Source organism: Grus americana, chromosome 25 (genome assembly GCF_028858705.1).
Source record: "Grus americana isolate bGruAme1 chromosome 25, bGruAme1.mat, whole genome shotgun sequence".
Taxonomy (NCBI): domain Eukaryota; kingdom Metazoa; phylum Chordata; class Aves; order Gruiformes; family Gruidae; genus Grus; species Grus americana.
This window is the reverse complement of record NC_072876.1, coordinates 3,489,070-3,505,461: the sequence shown is the minus strand read 5'-3', so window position 1 is coordinate 3,505,461 and position 16,392 is coordinate 3,489,070. Positions and strand designations below refer to the sequence as shown.

The following is a 16,392-nucleotide window of genomic DNA, read 5'->3' as shown; positions in this document are numbered from 1 at the left end:
CCCTGGCAGAGCTTCCTCCCCGGCCGCGTCACATCTGGCATTTCAGTGTCGTCCGGGACAAATGCACAGGGTTATCCTGGCAGTTCCGGACACAGAAAAATGCTATTTCACTCTGGGGAAGATATGGGGAGAGTAAATTATGCTCCATACCTGTGTAATTCACCTGTGGGGACAGCCCTGGGTTACTGGGTATCAGCACCAGCAAAGCTGGAAAGGGGCTTTAATCAACATCAGGCCTTGACCATTATAAAATAAAACACAGCTGTGCCTGCAGATTGATTTTTCACATCTTCCGGGCCATCAATATGGATGCTGGCAGACGATGCGACAAAGCGTCAAGGCGAGAGCAGCGTGCGTGTCTGCAGGCTCCGCAGGCCGGCGGGATGGCGTGGATGTCCCCGAGGAGCCCGGGGATGGCCGCGGGGATGGTGCCCTGACGGCCGGTGCTGGCCCTGCGATGGAGGAGCATCCTCGCCATCCCTGACATGCCGGCTTGGGGGAGGTGCCCCTCTGGTTTTCTCCAGTGCTGGAAATTCACTTCTGATGAAAAAGAGAGTGACCCAGCGAGCCCGGGGAAGGCGAACAGAGAAGGATCAGAGGGGGGAAAAAAAGCTCAGAAGAAACGCGTTGAAGGAAGCAGCTTCTTGACACCTCCCTGCCATCCACCGGTAACCACCACTCTAAACGGCCCTCTTCAAAGCCAGAGAAAACCTGTTTAAATCAAAGGTAAACCCCTGCCACAGCGCTGCTCCAGCGAAGCCAAACCTCCCGCTGGCGGGCAGCAGAAAAGGCAGCGCGGTGCCGACCCCGGGCAGCAGCACAGGCGGCAGGAGCAGCACAGCTCACAGCTGGGAGCTGAGGCCATGGGGGGGTCTCGCAGTGGTGGCCACGCTGGGGCGGTGGAGGGAGTTGGACTGACAATTTGGGGCAGAAACGGGCATTGCTGGTGGCTCCTCACCGGAACCAGCTCCCCAACCCCCGGGGACCCCCATGTTCCACCCCAGAGCTGTGTGGTGAGCGGCTGGGGCTGAGCCGGCTGGCCACGTGGCAGGGATGTGGGCAACGGCAGAGCCTGTCCCGGGCAGGTATCAGCCTTCTTCACCAGGCGTTTGCACGGGGCTCTGCAGCAAAACGCCGTGTCCTGGCTGGGACTCGCTCTGCCCGGAGCACCCGCTGCAGCCCATGCAGACTGCAGGACCGGTCCTCGGAGCCCCCTGCACTCCCGGCAGCCCCATCCCACCACGTGCTCTTGGGTGAGGGGAGCCCAGGGCACGGCAGGCACCCCGTCCTTGCCACCCCTCAGTGCAGGAGGAACTCCACAGCGGCGGCTGCTGATGTGACCGCCCCGCGCCACCTCCCTGCCCACTCGGCATCACCGTGCACCGGGCTGATGCAGTCAGAGAAGCAGAACCTGGATTTGGCCGGGTGACCGGTAACCCAACATGCTGCAGGTGTCCCGCACCCCTGGCCACAAGAGACCAGACCTTCGGTACCACCAGTGTGCGACCATGATGCCCGTGGGACGCTGCCACCCGGACGCCGACGCTGCCCTCCCGCCGGCCCAGCCGTGCCACAGGGAGTTGTTTAGTCTCACCTCTGCGCCGGGGCACCCGCGGTGCTGCGCAGTGTCAGCCGCGCTGACAGGCGCCGCGAGTTTGGCCGAGACCTCAGCACGGCTCCCGGGGCCTGGCTCGCTCCCAGCCGCCTGCCCCGCGTCCCGGAGATCATACACCCTGGGCACCGACCCGCACCGCAGGATGCAGGATGCGGGATGCGCTGGGCAGTTCAGGGTGGGGGTCCCCATTTCCTGCCCATGGGTTTGCTCTTCCCAGCTGCCTCTCCACCGCACAGCGCTGTCCCTGTGCCCACCATGGTGGCTTTTGGGAGCCGTGGGTGCCAGCTCCCTGGCTGTCAGGGAGGCCACAGTGACGGTGCTGACAGGTACCGCTGGACCAACAGCTGCCCAGCGCGTCCCAGCCAGGCCAGGTCAGAGCTGTGCACGTCCCCCCCGGGGGGGGTTCACAAGACAAAAGCTCCCCAAACACTCTGTGAAAGGGGTTTTTTTTTTTTTTTTTTCAGTCCAGCCGTTCCTCCCTGGCTTTTTGGGAGGGGGGGGGGTGCACTTGCTCCCTGCACAGCATCCCCAAGCCTCAAGCATCCAGTCTGAGAGGGACAAACAAACAGGCACTGCTTCTCTTCTTTATTTTTTTAATTCGGAAGAGGAGTGGCGGAGGTGGGGTTACACTCTCCAGAGCACAACCTGCTCTGCCTTTGCTCACTGCGCAGCAACGCTGTTTACGGACTCGGATTCCAACGCTCTCCTCTCTCAAGGCCGTGAAGATGTATTTCCTCTTGTGCCATTTCTCCTTCTGGCAGGCAGGCTCCCAGGTGGGTCTGGAAAATGTCAAAGTGGGAAATAAAGTTGTTCGCTGCAAAAAAAGGAGAAAAAAAAAAAAGGAAAAAGGGAAAGAAAAGTAGCCCGAGCAGCATGGTGCTAGGGCCTGCCGGGGAGCCGCTGGTACATGGGCAGGAGTGGGGTGCTTCAAACACGGAGCATCACGAGAGCCCCGGCTCTGCACTGGTGCTGCCAGGCGCCCAGCACCGGGCACGATGGTTCTGCCACCGCCAGCACCTGCCCCACGCCGCGGCTGAAGTCTCTGTGGCTTTTTCATCCCTGGAGCAGGCTAAAAGCACAGCACCAGACGAAGTAACAGCAACACGGCGCGTGTGTGTCACCCGTGGCCCTTCGATCTCCTGCCTCGCGGCCAGCCCGGGTTCCTGCAGTTTTCCTGCCGGGAGCACGCGTGCTGCCCCTCCAGGCTCGGCTCGGAAGGCCTCATAGTGCTGAAACAGATGACTGTATTTATCTGAAGTGACTAATGGGCGAGCGCATTCCTGGCTCTGCCATCATCTGGTTCTCGTAACGTCAGTCGTGATTAGCGCTAACAAACGCACACCAGCGTTTTCGGACGGCGTTGGGAGGCAGCGAGGTGGGGCGGAGGTGGCGTTCGTTCTCAATCATTCTGTTTTAAAACCTCGCTGTTTTACATAACACAAACCAACCGGTATCGCCGCGTTCCAGCAGCCACGGCGCAGGGACGGCAGAGCTGGCACCGCACGGGCAGCACAGCCCCATCCAGCGCCGGGGCTGGTGTGCGGTGGGGCACAGGGAGCAGCCAAGGCGATGTGCCGCAGGGAAGCGGTGCAGCCGGCACCGGGGGACGCAGAGCAGCCGCCCCATCCCACGCCGCCCCAGTGCCGCTGCATGCCACGGATGCCCGAGAGGCACCAGGAACACCGGCCAGACCCTCTCCCACCCAGGAAACTGGTTTCCCTGAGAAAATTAGATGTTGACAAAACAATGGGTTTTTTTCACCCAAACAAGTTTGCTCTTTGTGGAAAATATTTGGACTCAATATTTGGTCCTTCACGCAAACAGCTGGAAGGAAACGGCGGGTGCAGGAGCAGCCCTGCACGGGAGCTGCCTGCACTGGCAGGGGGGACCCCCCGGGCACGCAGACACCAAGCCCCCGGGGAGCCCACCCATCCCTGGCCCCGGGGCAGTGCGGAAACCACCCAGCTTGTCCAGTTTCTGGCTGAAAAAGTTTTCATCTGGCAAGTCAAAGAGGTCAGCAGTGGCGAAGCGGCTGTCACCAAAGCTGTCTGGGCTTGGTGAGCCGCCGAGCCCAGCGCACCGGCACGGTGCTCGCTGCCTGCACCCCGGGTGCCGCAGGGACCTGCACCCACCCTCTGCCTTGGACTTGCTGCCACCTGCACCCTTCACGTGGGGAAAGCGGACTTTCCAGGAGCAGGAACCCGGTCCTGGTGCTCCTGCTGCCGCCGCTACGCTCACCGCTCACTGCAATGGTCCAGGACTTCCCATAGCACCGTTAATTAGGGGGATGCTGACGAACGCGTAGGTAGGCTGCATCAGCTCATGTCGCTCATCCTGGCTCTGCATGCAGTGCTGTAAAGTAAAAAAAAAAAAAAAACAACCCCAAACTGATCTCTCTGGCAGGAATTCTCTGCATGGTTAAGGAGAGCAAATCGCAGGCAGGCGCCCGGGTTGTGACGAGCAGCCCTGGTGACGGGATGCCCTGCCCCGCTTTCAGCGCCCATCACCTAGCCTCCGGCTGCCGGCCGAAGCCCTCACCCAGGCAGCGGCACGCGGCGGTGGGAGCCACGTGCGCAGAGGTGACGGGCGACACCGCAGCAGCACGAGCGTCCGCAGCTTCGGCGCCTTCGCTCAACCTGCACGTGCCTGCGTGCGTGAGCTCCCGGGAAAGGACACGCCACGGCAGCCCGCAGGAGCGCCTGGGCTGGGCACAGATGCTGCAGATTAGAAAATTAAAAGCTGGGAGGTTTCTGCTGAAGACATTTTTCCGTTCATGAGGCCATGGGGTGGAGCGGGCGGAGCGGGGGGGGGGGGCAGCTGCCTGCAGCAACAACAAAAGGCAGAAGGGGGAGGGGAGCACGAGGGAGAGATTTTTGATTCATACTCAAAAATTACCCAAACTTTATTGCCAAAATGTCTACATTTTTATGTGCTTAAACACAGTGAGTTATGGAAATCTTAAAACAATGGAATGATCTCCTTCATTGCCCTCGACGCGTTCAAAGTCACCACCCCTCCTAACCAAGTAGAATCTTTTTTTTCCATTTTATTGACTTACAAAAATGTCTCTGCTATCAACACCGTCTGTGTGCATCTCATAAATACCAGGGTGGGACACGAGGCTTTTGGTGGGTGTTTTTTATAAACCCATCTCTGCCCCAACCCTTTCTCAAGAAACGTTTTTATGGTGTTAGGTTGATTTGGCAAATTTTCTATTAGAACCTGCCTGAACAAGAGGGGCTGCAAATTCCTTGACTCAAGTCCAAGCATACAGCTTTCTGGTTCCCCCGCTCTCGTCTTTGCTCTGTGGGAGTCCCTTATCTGTCAGTCACGTACTGATCTTATAAATCTTCCGCAGCTCGATGTGAGAGCATTACAGGGTGTGTCTTACACGCTCCAGCTGCCAGGTAAGGGACCGCAGGGGCGAAAGCAAGCGCCAGCAATCCAGCTAGAGCACGTGTTTTGCAGTCCTGGACATGCAGAATAAAGGAGGTTGTTTTGTTGGGTATTTTTTGCATTGTGTAGCAGGCCTGGTGCAGACCTGTTCCTTTCTGAGCACAGCAGGAGCTGAGAGAGGCGGACGGCCTCGCCGGCAACCTCCGGCGGGATGCGCGGATCCGTCCTCCTCTGCAGACGTCGCACGTGAGGCAGCACCCGGAGCGGTGATGCTCTGCTGCAGGGAAAAATCCTTCGTGCAGCGGCTGTGCCTGTGTAGGAAACAGTAACCGAGTGTGCAGCGAGGACAGGAGCAACGTGCACCGGGGTGGTTTCCTTCGCTGCCTGGATAATTTCCCCCCACTCCTCCAAAACAACGTCTTCCTCGGCCCCCCCTGGCCGTGCAAAGCCCGACCACATGGGCCTGGGCTCTGATTTACAGCCGGACATCTGACAGAGCTACAAGCAAAGAAAGTGCTGATCTGGGAGAAAATGAGGACCAGATCGGGGAGAGGAGGAGGGTTTTGCCGGGGAGGCTTCAGAGCCGTGCGGGGGGACCGCAGCCCCGGGAAGGAGCCATCCCACCCCCGGCCGGGGCGAGCGATGCCCATGGCCGGGGAGGGGGACAGAGAGCGACTACAAGAAGAGCTCTGGGAGGAATCGAGGTGCGGATGGGAAGCCCTGATGTCTGCACAAACCCCTCCGCTAATCCCTCATTTCCCAGGCCCTGGGGGGTTGCTCAGCCATCCTGCCACGCTCACAGCCCGCCTGGGAGAGGAGAGCTGTGCGAGCCGCGGGAAAACGTCTTCAGCCCCATAAACTGCCACAGTTGTTTATAATATTCCTAAGTGCCATTGCGTGATGATAGCAATTCTCTGACAGGGAAAATTTACTTTTTTTTTTTTTTCCTTCTTTTTTAAATAAAGTTAGAAAGCTGCAAGTCCCACAAAAGATGTTTTGGCTATTATTCAGGGTTTGTTTGTTTTTCTGCTTCCTATAAGTGACACACTGAGGACCATTTGCTGCTGATAATGTTACAGCATTATTGCAGCGCCCTTAGCACAGCACTACGCTCAGGCTGAACCGGGCAAGCTGTGTCCCTGCCAGCACCCAGCATTAGCAGCCAAAATCCCGGGGCCGAGGCTTTTGCTACTCTCCCTCCGGCCGCCCCATCTACCCGTCCCCACCGCCCCAAGCCGGGGCTGCCTGCAGGGAGATCGGCAGCGCAGGGGATGTTTGCAGAGCAGAGAGCAAAAGCAGCACCAGCACCGAGCCGCAGAGCCCAGGGGATCCCAGCCCCGCCGGCTGTGCAGACCCCGCAGCCAGCGCGCAGGCAGCGGTGGAGCGGGGAGCAACAGAGCAAGGGAGCAGCAGGGCAGCGGAGCACGGAGCGGCCTCACGCAGCTCCTTGGCCAAAGCGCCTGTGGCCTCCTGAGCTGCCTGCGGCTGAACTGCCTGGGAAAGCGGCTTGGATTTGAACGGCTGAAAGTTAAAAGTTGCTGACCTTCTGGATAAAATTTATCTGTGCGCGTTTTGCATCCTGGGGGATGAAACCATTGCGTTGTCGTTACTTTTTGTGTGGAAAAACTCCTCTGTATGAGTCAGGCTCTTTGCTGAGGACACTGCCATCTCCAGTTTCCTTACATTGTGCTAAAAACAAACCAACAAACCCTGAAAGGCAGGGGAGAGCTGCAGCAATCCTCCAAGCTAAAAAAGGAGCAGGGATTTATCAGGGCCTCGGTACGGGACACGGCACAGCTTCCGCGAGGCTGCCGAGCTGACTGATGGGCACCCCTCCGGCGTGCCTGTGCCTTTGGGTGTCAGCAGCTCTTTTCCGCGGTCAGGGATGGGGCTGACGTTCCACTGACCCGTCCTCTCCATCAGTCCAGGCACGAGGAAGATGATAGTCACTGCCTGCAGCAGAGACCAGGGATCATGGAAACCACAGCTGGACGGATGGGCTGATGGAGATGGGGGCTCATGTCCCTAAGGGGTGATGAAGCATCGCGGCAGCCTTCGGATGCCCCCGAGGGGCGGCAGCAAAAGCAGCAGCAGGGCAGGAGGCAGGACGTGCAGGGCTGAGGCGAGGAGGTCTTCCCGAGAGCGGTGCTCTTGGAGGACCCCCCGCCCCTCCAACGCACTGTTTGCTGGGGCATCGTTCGGTGTAAGAAATCAGCCTGGAGGTAAAAGTATCCCTACCTCCTTGTCCTTGAGAGAAAAGTCCTGGTGGAGGTGACAGGATAATGTTAGCAAAGCAGCCAGATATGACGGTGACTGCCACAGGCTCAGAGCCCCTTCTCCCGGGGGGGGGGCTTTCCACCCAAGCTCCCCCTCGCAGACGGATGCAGGGCACAGCTCTGCACTGAGGTCCACAGGCCGGCTGCATTGCTCCACGGAAAGGTTTGTAAAACCCGCAGGACGGAGTCCATGAGCTCCAAGACAGCAATTTCCTGCTCAGAGCACCCCCCATGCCGCTGCTGGGTTGCAGGTGCGTTGCACCGGCCCACCGCCGCCCTCTGAACAGCCTCCCGGCAGCACCATTTGGCAGCAACGATGCCGATGCCTCTGCAGCTCACAGGGGGTTGCTTCATCTTGGTCTGTATCTTTGGAAAACAGGAATTCAGATATAGAGTGCCTTGTTACTTTTCCATCCAAGTTCCCAAATGCCCTCCTACCCCAGGAAAGCCCGTCTCAGCTCCGAGCTCAGCAGAGCAGCCCAGGCTTTCCCATGGCCGCAGGTCCGGTCGGTGCTGCCCCAGGTACCACAGTCGCGGTCCCGCAGCCGCAGCTCTGTGGGCGTTTGCTGCGAGAGCCAGGAAACAAGAGATGGGAAGTTTATAAACATGCCGCGGATGTTTTATGGAAAGAGGTTATGAAATGCAATTAAACGTTTTATAAAGTGTCCTGATTGCACTCCTTGATCCCTGTATGATTTTGATCATAAGTCAGAAAACGAGCTGGAGCTGGAGAACTGAAGGGAAGGGGACAGCCAGGAGGGCGATGGAGCGACCTGGGTATCGATGGGTTCCCTTCAGCACTTGCGTGTGCCCAGGGTGTTGCAGTGCTTTGGGAAACACCCCACAGATAATAGTCCCAAGTGGGAAGGAATCGCCCCCCCGATGTGCCACTGCTCCCCATGGCTCAACAGACCTGCACCCTCGCCAGCACCAGCCCCCCCCCCCGCCCTTGTTTAATATGCAAGATGAGTTTTGAAGATATTCAGATTCTGCAGGGAGGGTGAAGGGGCCAATGGGCAGCGGGAGCTGCTGGGCTGAGGGTGCTCTGTGTTTCGGAGAGAGAGAGAGTCGCAGGAATGCACCAAGCCCCGCAGCTCCATCGTCGTGGCAGCTCCACGGCACTGGCGCGGTGGCCGCTGGGCGCGCAGGTGTGACAAACCAGCCAGCCGGCCCCTGGCACCCGGGGAGCGGTGGGGAAACGTTGGCCAGAGAAGCGAAGCGAAGATCAAGGGATCGAAATGAAACCACGTTGACGTGCATGATTTATGGGCCGATCCAGGGCTGCAGCACGCTGCCTTGCAAGGGAAGGAGCAGCCAACAGTCGGTGTTTACCAGGGACTGGCGCAGCCGCCGCAGAGCTGGCCAAGAGCTAATTGCAACAGTCTGATCCGTATCCTCCCAGCCACTCGGAAACAGAGGTACGGGACCTGCCTGCTCGCAGGCAACAGCACGGCCAGCACTTGGATGCTGCCTCTCGTGTTACCCTGGAAATAAAAGTGAACCTCTGTTCTGCTGGAGAGGAACCTGCAGCCCTGGCACCGGGTGTTGGAGCAGGGAAAGTCTGTCCTCTCCCCCGGGACCGCGTGTAAGAGGGAGCTTGTCACAGTGACCTAGCCGTGACTGATGCACAACCACCTCAAAACTTGGAAAAACCAATTAACAAAACCCTAAACCCTGAAGTGCAGTACAGGCATCACGTGTCTGACATTTGGCTTCTCATCCCCGAGCTGCTGGTCCAACAGCTCGTGAGCCAGAGGTTAAGCTTCCCGGTTCCTCTTTCTGATCTGCATCATTCACATTTTTCCATGTTGTTGGACGCAATCAAAAAAAAAAAAAATCCCTTTGAATTAGCAGGCAGGGCGAGACTCTAATTGCTTTCCCAGCAACTCCCCGTGTCAGGCCTGGATGGCTGCCTGGGGACCTGCACACCCGCGCTCAGCCCAGGAGTTCGACAGGTGAGACAAGGACAAGCGCTGCGCTTTGGGGTGGATGAGCAGACTGTGACACGCGTCTGAAAACACCCTTACGCGAGCACGCCTCACACCGCCTGGGACGTTGCCCAAGCACCCAACAGCACCCAGGACGCTGCCCAAGCACCTGACAGCACCAGGGATCCTGCCTGAGCACCGGCGGGCACCAGGGATGCTGCCCGAGCACCCGACAGCACCCGGGACGCTGCCTGAGCACCATCCCTGTGCCCCGCTGCCGAGGGCCATGGGCAGAGCAGGGCGGGGATGCTCCCGGCCACGCGTGGCTCCGCGTGCATGGGCCGACTTGGCAGGCGTCTTTCTATCCATTACCAGCTAATGCAATGGAACTGGCTGACAATGGGCTCAGCGGCTGCCAAAATCCAACATGCGGCCTGCAGATGTCCCTGGGATCGGCAAACCCTGCTGGAAGATCCGTGCGGTACGAAAGGTTACCCTCAATTTGCTTCAGATGCTGCTCATGCCGTTCCACAGCCATCATTGGAGGAGGGGGGTTCCTTCGGAGAGAAAAGCATAAATCCAGCTCTACATCCAGACTGTTATTATCTTCTCTGGTTCAAATTAAGTGACTGGGGTCATTTTTTATATGTTGCAATTTGTCTTTTACCTGAGGGCATTGTGGAAAGGAAAGAAAAAAAGGTGAATGTAGCACGAAAGCAGGGAAGGAGCAGAGTCTTTAGTAGACAATTAGCTGAAGTAACATCAGGTTCTCCCTAAAACATCAAAATGGAGATTAAATGTAGGCGGACACAGCCAATTCCTTGCCAGTGGGGCTGGCAATAAATCAGTGCCTGTGGCTGCACGGCAGAAGATGGCAGGGAGGTGCGTGCAGCCCTCATCCCCGCGTGATGTTGCAGAACGAGGAGAGGCCCCAGCTCCCACCAGCACCGTCAGCCTCACGTCAGCACCCCCCGCCCCGGCTGGCTTTCTCAGGACAAGGAGCGAGGTTGATGCAAACGGCCGGCACAGCAACCAGACGGGCAGAGGATGACGCCAGCGCCACCACCAAAAGCCACCGAGCGCTTGTTGTTCCAGGCACCCGAACTATGCAATTCAGAAAACAATGCCTCATTAAAGCATCTGCTCCGTATTTCCAGAGCCAGTGACAAAGGGCTTTGTGTGTGCTTCGGTTTGAAATGTGGGTTGACTTTGTTCAACAAGTATTTAAAGAAATCAGGTATTTTATTGACGTGCTAAAGGCAAACGAACTGCTGGAAGCCCCAGCTTAGCGAACGTCAGCACCGCGGGGCGTGGGGGGACCTGGCAGGGCTGCCCGCAGGGGCAGGTCACACTGCCTGTGGACCTCATCCCCTTCTGATGCCCACATCAGTCCAGCTCACCTGCACGGAGCTCCACACGGGGCTGCACGTGCACCAAGGACCGCCCGGCGCTCCCGCAGCGTTAGTGCCCACGGAAGCCCCTCCAGCGGTCTGTGCACCTCAGCCCTCCCAGGCAGCAAGGGCACGGCTTCTCGGGAACCCAGATTAGACCCAGGGAACCTTCCCACTGTTTCTCCCCACTTTTAAACAAAATTCCCACTTCTTACAGCCCTGCGGAGCCAGCAAACTGGGCGACCCAGCTGGGCAGCGGCGCACGAGGAGCGTGCTTGTCTTGAAATGTTTACTGCGAAGATACACACAGAGTGCGCTGGTAGGGTAAGCCCGGGTGTATTTAGGCTCTGGCTTTGGAGGAGGGCATGTCCCTTATGGAGACACAGCTTGGCGGAGGGGAAAAAAAAGGGCATCGAGTGCTTACAGCAATCTGATCAGCCCCCAAACCAGTATTTGCCCTTCCTAAGAGTTTTATGACCCTGTAGAAATGAGCAAACTTGGATTAGTCCTAAGTTCCCCTTCCAGAAGGCAGGGAGAGGCCGGGCAAGAGGCTGGGAGCCCCTTTGCCCTGCCTGCCCTGCCTGCCCTGCCCGCACCGGGGAGGCGGCCCCAGCCACGGCTGGGGATGAGGATGCTCCCGCGCAGCCCTCGTGCTCCCCAGGGTCGCGTCCCTCTCGCCATGAGTATCAGACGGGACTGGAAGCGATCCCCGCGGTATCGGTCTGCATTTGTCAGCGCCCTTCTCCCGAAGCAAACCCCAGCCCGGGATGCAGCAGAGGAGATTTATTCCTTCTGACAGGTTCCGCACACGCTGCTATTTTTCTTCATTGCTCTTGACACGTCTCCTGCCACACCGGGCAAACTTTGGGGTCGGCCGAGAGCCAGTCTTGGGGAGGGGGGGAACATGTGAGCTGTTTTCAGGTGGTTTACAAAATTAACATCCCCAAAGGATCCCGCCGTTTTCGGAGGTGAACTGGGTGACTGCGCCATGTCCGTTCTGCATGATTTCATCACTGAGCGACTCCTTACGCAGCTTTTCCTTGTCTTTTCAAGGAGGGAGCTTACCACCGCAGCCCGGCGGGGTATCGGGGGTGCCCTCCCGCAGCTGCCCTGAGCCCCTCGGCAGTGCCAGGGTGGCAGAGCTGGGCGAGAAGGGAAGCCTTGTTCCCAACGCGGGCTCTGGGGAACGTACATCTGCAGCGCCAGCCAAGCTCCCGAACTCTCCTGCACTGCCTCGCTGCAAGTGCCTCGGGGCCACCGAGCTCCGCGCAGAGCCCCGCGGTGCCGCAGCCTGGGGATACCCTCCCACAGGGAGAAAAAGCATGCCTTGCCCTGAATTTTCCATACTAAAAAAGAAAACCAAACAACTTTTTCAGGAGAAATGTAGACCTAAAGCCTATGACCTGTCGTATTTCGATCCCAAACACAAGCAGCTCCATCCCCAAGCAGTCTCTTTTCTATACGTTTGGTGATTTAATCAAAAATATTATTTCCTTTTTGTTGAAAGCAGATGCATTTTGTGTTTTCACTGAATGAAAATATAAGCTTTTAGAAGAAAACAATTTGGTGAAAACCTGTTAAATCAGCCCCGTTTGTAGCACCCATGGAGAACTCGATCTCAACACCCAGCATTAGACCTGACTAACCACAACCCACATGCGTGCTTTGGGTCAGTCTCTTTTTTTTTCCAGCACTCTGATTATTTTTTCTCGTGGGGATGGGGCCGGGAAGGACTCAGCCTTCAGCGCAATACAAATCCTGCCCTTTCAGTAAAGTGTAATAAACTTCTTCCCCTGACACATAGGAAAATGTTTTAAGGCAAGACTTTATAGAGAGCATCAATCACTTCGGAGGTGATGGAATTGCTGCAGAATTATAAGCAAGTCTGAAGTGTCTACAGAGGACTCTAAACACTGTCTTCTATTTATTCTCTGTGTCCTTTGTAAATGTAAACTTCAGCGGAGTCCAGAGGCCCTTCCGTCTCCACAGCTTGTCAATCCAGCACCTTTCACCACCGCTAAAATCACAATTAAAAAAAAGGGGGATTACAAAAACAAACACAGAGCTCGCGCTCACGACTGATGGCTGCAGACTGTTGTGCCGCCGGCCGTCTCCCCCCGGGAGCAGCAGTGGGATCCTGTCCCGTGCCTACATCTTCCCACCATCGGCGTGCAAGAGCAGGACCCCCGGAGCCACCCCCTCCCTGGCCCTCCTCGCCGATGACCATCTGCCACAGCGGGCAGGAGGTGAGGAAGGAGCAGGGGTGATGCTGGAGGAAGGCGTGTGTCCTTGCCACAGCACCCGGTCCTGGGCACCCACCTGTGAACCCATCCTGTCCTCTGGAGGGGCAGGAGCGGGGAGAGAAAGACTCAGACTAAGTCCTGGAGAAAACAGGGACAGAGACCTGGCTGGACACACGTGCACCCACACGTACCCTCCCCGTGCAAGGGCAGGTTTTTATCTCCTACAGACATTAGACTACCAGTGAGGAACGGTTAACGGTGCACCACTGAATAAACACAGATTATGGCTCTGAAAGGCTCCCAGATCAAGCAGAGGACAGTGCACTGACAGTGGGATGGAGTTGGGTGTGGGAGAGCCATCCCAGCTGGAACGCTGCTCAGAGGACCGAGCATGAGAGTGGGAAGTGACTTTCACTTCCACAGAAAGAAAAAAAGATAAAAGCTCTTTAAAGTTTTGAAGGGAATCTATATTAAAAACATCTCGTTGCCAAAATAGCTGGAAAAAAATAATTTTATACATTGAAATGTCCCACAGCTGTTTTAGCAAAAAAAAAAAAAAAAAAAAGGCCTGTTTTGAAAAATACCTTGTACAAGAGACTCGATCCATCCCTGGAGCAACCTCATCCCAGCCGGGGGAACAAAGCCAGCACGCTCAACACAGAGCCTGCAGCGGGACAAGCTGCAATAATTTGTCCCTACCTTTGAAGGGGTCAGGAGATGCATGTGGAAATAAAACACTGGCACCCTTTTAGTTATTATTTGCATTAGCAGATATTTTGGTAGATACAAGCAGCTCCTTCTTCACACACAACTGGGCACATCTATGAGCAGCGTTAACTCTGGGCAGACCTTACGTTAAACCGAGGAAAATTCCCGCTATAGCTGACAACACAGGTCAAACCAAACCCACTTTACCTGTGGCTGACGGATAATCCCAGGTCCCTCCTTGCTGGGAACTTGCTTTATCAGCCGATATGTCACTGGCTCTTGCCAGCATCTCCAGTCTTCTCAAAAGCCATCTGCCCAAAAAGACAATTCAGAACCCAATTATTTTGACAGTAAAGCAGCATTTTGGGGGCTCCCCCACCAGCTCGTACTATCCCTCACCAAGTCATGCTAACAAGCCAGAGAGCAGAAAGGCGACACGGGGCACAAGTGCAGGGAGGTGTCGTCCCCCCCACCTCCTGATGTGCGCTGTGACCTCACACCCCTCGCAGGGCTGGGGTCCTCCCCCAGGGATGTGACCTCACACCCCTCGCAGGGCTGGGGTCCCCCCCCAGGGCTGTGACCCTGCACCCCCTCAGGGCTGTGACCCCGCACCCCGCAGGGCTGCCCCCGGCGCGGGGCTCCCGGTGGCCGCGGGCCGGTAGCCAGCAGGTAGCGCTGCGGGGCCGTTCCCGGGCCCGGCGGACTCCGCCGTGTCCCCGCAGCCTCTCCGGGACCGGCCGGCCGGGAACGCCCGAGCTGCGGCACTGCGGGGGGGGGTGTTCGTGTTTCCATCCTCCCCGGGCACCCCCGCGGGTTCCCCGTGTCCCCCCGCAGGCGAAGGCATCCATCCCCCTGCAGGGACCACGGCCACGCGTGACAATGAATTTCAGGGCTTGTCCAGCACAACCTCTTCTCATCAGCTGCAAACCGGACTCGGACCCGGCCCTCGGGCAGGTGCTCAGGTCACGACAGAGCACGCAATCCCACGGCAGGCTCCCGCTTCACGCCTCCGCCCCGCACCGGCACGCGCCGTCCGTCGGGATGCCCAGCGCAAGACGTGCCGGGGAGCCCTGCCCAGCGGGCGCGGGATGCTTCGGCAGCCCCAGACAGCCAAGACCAGAGTTACAGTTTTCCTTTCTGCCAGGCGTGACCCTTTCTGCCAAACAGCTCTTGTGACCCCGACTCCCATCCCTCGCCGCTGCCTGCGTTTAACTTGCAGAACTGCAAGGAAAGGATCGGTCCGTGAGTGTTATCGAGCCCTTTCGCCATGGCAGCCGTCTTGCTGCTATCACAGTAATTAATAATAGTGTTATCAGGGGCACAAGGCAAACCCTTCCTTTCTGCACTGCTTGGTTCTTCCCTTCCGATAACAGAAATGATTCCAGGGATGCCAGGAGACGGCTCCCTGCAAACTCCCCGCCGTGTGCCTGGACCCGAAGCGCAGGGCAGGAGCAGAGCCTCTGACAGGAGCGCTCTCGGCTGCCAGGTGGGTTGTGAAAACAAAATCTGCCTCTTATGCAACTCCTTAGTGAGCTAAGAATAGCTCAGAAGCGATCTTTCCTCAATTGCAAGATCAGATTCCTCCTCTTAATGAATGGGCTTGATTTGTCATTAGTTACAAAGGAAAGGAGCAGAGGTGAGGGAAAATCAAGTCTCAAATTTGGACAGGCTCCAGCGCCGCGCTGCCAGCTCACCCCTTACACGGGCTGACGCCGAGCTGCAGACCAGTTCCAACTCCTGCATGTGGGTTAGAGACACTGGTGCTGGGCAGCACCATCCTCACCGCTGCTGCCGTGCCCAGGACAGCATCCTGGTGCTGGGCTCAGGAAAGGTTCAAGGCCCAAAGAGAGGTGGCAAGGAGGACAAGTGCTGCAGACAGGCTGGGGGAAAGAGAGGGCCAGGGACCTTCCAGCCTCTTGTTTCACTCCTCTGAGGAAAAACTTTAAGGCTAAATTTTCCAACTCCACCCTGGGAGAACAGGTATTGCTCCCAGCACTGAACTGGGAACTGGGCTTTTCAATCCTATTTGTGACTCCAGCATGGCCTGGGCTGTCCTACGGCCATCGATAGTGAGATCAACCCAGTGACCTTCAGCCTCACAAGGACGAGCCTCTGCCCTCGTGCTAACAGGGAGCGTGATTAAATGCAGCTCCTCGCTGGCGAGCGTCTCCTGGACCAGCTGTTAATGGGAATGTGGTCATGACCCACAGCCAGTTTCAGATCTGCCCGCTAACTGAAGCAGAGTCCTGTCTGGACACACGGAAATCTCTGGCCATGGCAGGGGCAGCAGGATGCAATCATGTGTCCGGGGCAGTGAGGGGGCTGGCAGCACCTCCCTGGCACAGCAGCGATGCACCCATGCGCACGCGTGGGTACAAACTCACCCTCCTGCAGAAGCCATCTTCTCGAGCAGCTCCTGCGCCCGCAGCAGGCAGCAGCACGCGTCCTCCTCCACCTGGCCCTCCTGCCTGTGACGGTGGCGGCAGTTTGAACCACGAGTGCTGCCGGTGGGAGATCTGTGCAGACAGGGAAGGGGAATACGGTCACGTTTGCAACAGGTCCTTTTCCTGGCGTGCTCCAGAACAAACATCCCGGTGGCCCCAGCACTCGCAGCGGCCGTGCTGCCTCCCGGCTGCGATGCAAACAGCTGATCCGTGTAGGATCGCACCCGCAGCCTTTCCCAGGGGCTGACCCAAAGCACCCTTGCCTCCCCAGCTCAGTGCGTGGCCTCAATAACTTTCCACAGGCGTTTGTTTTCACTGAAGAGCTGCTGTAGCAAAAGTTCAATACCAGCAAAAGCTGGCAGGGAATCCAGGGGCCAAGTCTGGAGTAAAA

The 16,392-nt window shown here is 57.6% G+C and overlaps 1 long non-coding RNA gene across 1 annotated transcript; it reads right to left on the bottom strand.

Annotated features, from left to right (window-relative positions):
- Window positions 1-12,372: 12,372 nt before the first annotated feature.
- Window positions 12,373-16,076, bottom strand: LOC129196483 (uncharacterized). The gene is made up of 3 exons (XR_008574169.1): window positions 15,942-16,076; window positions 13,765-13,868; window positions 12,373-12,623 (listed from the first exon to the last, which is right to left on the bottom strand). It is a non-coding gene; the product is annotated as an uncharacterized LOC129196483 (long non-coding RNA).
- Between the last annotated feature and the right edge of the window lie 316 nt (window positions 16,077-16,392).